At 38.2% G+C, this 4,566-nt stretch overlaps 1 pseudogene; it reads left to right on the top strand.

The window, feature by feature from the left end:
* Window positions 1-575: 575 nt before the first annotated feature.
* Window positions 576-674, top strand: LOC135269978 (U6 spliceosomal RNA; annotated as a pseudogene).
* The last annotated feature ends 3,892 nt before the right edge of the window (window positions 675-4,566 follow it).

Genomic DNA, 4,566 nt, shown 5'->3' with positions numbered 1-4,566 from the left:
ATATTGAAGAGATATCTGCTGTCCTATGTTTGTTGAAGCACTGTTTACGATAGCTGAGATTTTGAAGCAACCTAAGTACCCATCAAAAGATAAATGGTACATATACACAATGGAGCACTATTCAGCCATAAAAACAATGAGATCCAGTCATTTGCAACCACATGGATGGAACTAGAGATCATTATGCTAAGTGAGATAATCCAGGCACAGAAAGACAAACACTACATGTTCTTACTTACTGTGGTATCTAAAAATCAAAACAGTTGAACTTATGGACACAGAAAGTAGAATAATAGTTACCAGAGGCTGCAAAGAGTAGTGAGGGGTAGGGATGGTTAATGGGTACAAAAAATAGTTAGAAAGAATGAATAAGGCCGACGTTTGATAGCATAACAGGGTGACTACAGTCATTAATTACTTAATTTTACCCTTTAAAATAACTTAAAAAGAGTGTATTTGATTGTATGTAAGTCAAAGGAGTTAAATGGTTGATGGGGTGGATATCCCCATCCTCTTTGATGTGCTTATTTCACATTACATGCCAGTCTTAAAATGTCTCATGTCCTCATAAACATATACATCTACTGTATACCCACAAAAGTGTTTTAAAAAAGAGATCAGCATGGCCCCTGAACAAGGATGACAGGCAAATTCATGAAGTGTTTCATATTTTCAGCTGCTCTTGCCATTGTGGAAAAAAGTTGATAACTATGTGGTAATATGAATATGTTACCTTGTTTTATAATAGTACCAATTTTTCTCTATCACAAAACATCCTGTTGTATATGTTAAATATACATAGCAAGATTTATTTAAAAAAAACATAAATACTGGGGAAAAACTATTATTCATATTCTTAAAAAGCTGTGACATGGACTTAAGGAGTCATAAAATGTCAAAGAAGGCATTAAGAGGTTTCTGAAACTTAACAACTTAATTATTTGCATAGAATTAGGAATAAAGAACCCTCTTGGGAAACATACTTTATAATGCTCCTCTTCAGTCTTTCTTATTTTTGACTAGTTATTAGGGTATATGTGTTGTTACGGTGACTGAATTAGGTGGGATTTTTAGGTTTTGAGGGAACATTTAAAAGAGTATTGACTTCTAACTTTGGAGTTCAGTTTCCTGAGTTTGATTTGATTCTTAGTTATTTGCCAGCTGTGTGACACTGGCCGAACTTCTTAATCTCTCTGTGCCTTAGTTTTCTCATCTTTAAAATGAGTATAATAGCAGTGTACACCTCAAAAGATTATTATAAATTATATGAGGCCAGGACTAAGATGGCAGATAGGAGACAGGACTAGCTTGCAACTCCCACCTGGACGGACAGAGCAGTGTGTGGAGACTCACATCGTGAAATTTTGATCGAAGAACTACTGCAGGAACATACCAGGAAAGCTGAAAAAATACACATACACTGTGAAGCAACTGGATCACCACTGTAGGCTCCCTGAGATGCTGGAAAATGGTTAGTTGGCTTGCTTTATCAATGGGGAGACTCGTGGTCTGGGAAAAGTCCTCAGCCCTGGTTGTCAGTGGTTGCCTGGAAATAGAGTTGGTGCTGTTGAGGGGGGAAGAGTGGGAGTGAGGCTGGCCTCTAGGACTGCAAGTGGCATGAGAGTGAGGTAAGGCCTGTGACTGCCAGCTTTCCCCCACTTCCCTGGTGACCTGTATGACTCAGCAGAGGCAGCCATAATCCCCCTGGAAATATGACTCTATTGGCCTGGGAATCACACCCTCATGCCTCAAAGCAGCCACAGCAAGCCCCACCCAAGGAGAAGCTGAACTCAGACAAGCCTATCTCTTTGCCCACACCTGATGGTCTTTCTCTACCTGGCCTGGTAGTCAAACACAAAGGTCATAATCTCTTAGGTATTCTATGGTCCTGCCTACCACTTGAGAATCCTGAATACTTAACCAGGTATCCCTAGGACAAGTTTGCAGCCTCCCTATAGAAACAGAGCTGATGCACTCTTGAAAGCACCACCTTCTAGCTGGAGGTCAATCAACAAAAAATCAGCACGCACAGACACATACACACGCAAAAGCACAACCAAGGACCCTCACAGAGTCAACTTCACTCTCCTGCTATCTCCACAGGAGCAGGTGCTGGAATCCACGGCTGCAAGACCTCAAGATGGATCACAACATAGGACTTTCTGCAGATACGCCTCAGTACCAGTCTGGAGCTCAGTCGCTTCACTTGGTGGCTAGACCCAGAAGAGCAAAAGCAATCACTACAGTTCAGCTCTCAGGAAGCCCCATTCTAGGGAAAGGGGGAGAACACAACATCAAGGGACAACCCTGTAAGACAAAAGAATCTGAACAGCAGCCCTTGAATTCCAAATCATTCTTCTAACATAGTCTACCCAAATGAAAAACAACCAGAAAAACCACTCTGGTAATATGACAAGACAAGGTTCTTTAACATCTCCAAAAGATCATACCAGCTCATCTGCAATGCATCCGAACCTGGATGAAAGCTCTGAATTGCCAGAAAAATAATTCAGAAGGTCAATTATTAAGCTAATCAAGAATGCACCAGAGAAAGGTGAAATCCAACTTAAATAAAAAACATGATACAGGATATCAAAGAAAAATTCTTCAGTGAAATAGAGAGTACAAATAAGAAATGATCACCACTTCTGGAATTCAAGGACACCCTTAGAGAAATGCAAAATGCACTAGAAAGTCTCAGCAAAATAATCAAACAAGCAGAAGAAATAACTTCAGAGCTTTATATAAATATATAAATACATTTTATAAAAATGTATTTTATATATATAAAATACCTATTGCTGTACTATGAATGCCCCTGCCAAAACTCATGAGGTAGGGCGTTTAAGAAGTAATTAGGTCATAAGGTACCCATTCTCATTAATGGATTAATGAAGTTATAGAAGAGATGGGTTAGGTGCTATAAGAGTGGGTTGTTATAAAGCAAGTACAGCCCCTCATGTTTTCTCTTTCTTTGCATACTCTGGCTTGCCCTTTCACCTTGACCATCGGCTAACACAGCAAGGAGGCTCTCATCAGATGTTAGTGCCATGCTCTTGGACTCCTTAGCCTTCAGAATTCTGAGAAATAAATCTATTTCCTTTATAAACTATCCAGTCTCAAATATTCTGTCATAGCAACAGAAAACGAACCAAGACAACTAGCTTTCCTCTGTTTTCATGATATTTAGCATATTCAGCTTTAGAAGCATATTTGAATTTCCACCTTTTCTTTCCACTTTGATCCATATTAGACTATGAACTAATAAAAAGAAATATAAATTAATTTAAAATGCAAATAATTACATTTCTGCTACCTTCAGAATATATAAAAAGTCTATTTTAAATTCCAATGAGATATAATCCTCTATTGTTCTGTTTTCATTTGGTGAAATGAAAATATCTAAGGCACTCTAAATAACTGTGTATATGTTTGTTTGTATGCATATAGATATGTATATATCTATATAAGTAGAAATACATATATATAGCTTGTATGTACACACATGCACACACATACACACACACAAATATACACACATATATATCCCTTAGATACTCTTTTTTATCTTTTATTTTTTCTTGAAGTAGCACATTTGAAATCAATGAAAACTGAGTTCCTCTTATACATAAATTAGTATTCCTATTTTAACAAAGATGAATTAATAATTTAAACTGAATTTTATTTAATAATTTTCTAACTGAAATCTGCAGCTAACAACTTCAGATACTTACTTTAAATAAGTATCTGCAGATCTTTAGCAAGAAGAAATATTTTCTTTCTTTTAATATTTTCATAGGACAATACTCTTATTTAAAAAGGCATGATAATTATTCTAAAGTTATGAAACACAAGTAAATTATAGATATAATTAAAAGTTAGAAAATTACTAAATAAAATTCAGTTTAAATTATTAATGGATCTTTAAGTTAAAATAGGGATACTAATTTATGTATTTATTAAAGATAAGAGATGCTTGGATGATGCTTAAAGTGCATGTCTTTCTGTGTGCATGTGGCCCCAGTGGCCACCATGGCAGACAGTGGCACCATGCGGGGTGTGGCGTTGGTGGCCCCAGCCCCCGGGCCAGGCAGTGGCAGCCCAGAGACCCATGCTCGTGGTGCCCTTGAGCTTATGCCTATGAGAACTTCCTGCAACACAAATGTACAAGGCCACTTCCCTTAGTCCGCAGTGCTAGGTTATGTCCTAATGGAGCCAGAGTCTATCAGTGGGTACTGGAGGCTATAGGACATTGTGTTTTTGTTACCTGCACATTTCCCAATCCAAACGAATGGTGCCAGAATCTGATGATGTACAATTTGTCTTGCCTAGGATCAGCTCTCCATGTGGCAGAACTTCTCCATCTAGAATACCATAGTGAGAGTGGGTCCAAGGCTGAAATAGTTAATTACAGGCCCCACAACCCTAGGGCATATTCCTATAATAGAAACTGGGGTGGGGAGGAGGCTCAGGTCCTGAGGGCATTTTTCCAGCCTTGGCCAAGTGGCCAGCCTTCTTTAAGATTGTTGTGCTTAAAGGTCCTTCTCAAGGAGTTTATTCTCCTAG

This window comes from Aotus nancymaae, unplaced genomic scaffold (assembly GCF_030222135.1).
Source record: "Aotus nancymaae isolate 86718 unplaced genomic scaffold, 86718_ANA_hifiasm-v0.15.2.pri h1tg000058l, whole genome shotgun sequence".
NCBI lineage: Eukaryota > Metazoa > Chordata > Mammalia > Primates > Aotidae > Aotus > Aotus nancymaae.
The sequence above is the reverse complement of the archived record's forward strand: the minus strand, read 5'-3'. Positions and strand labels throughout refer to the sequence as shown.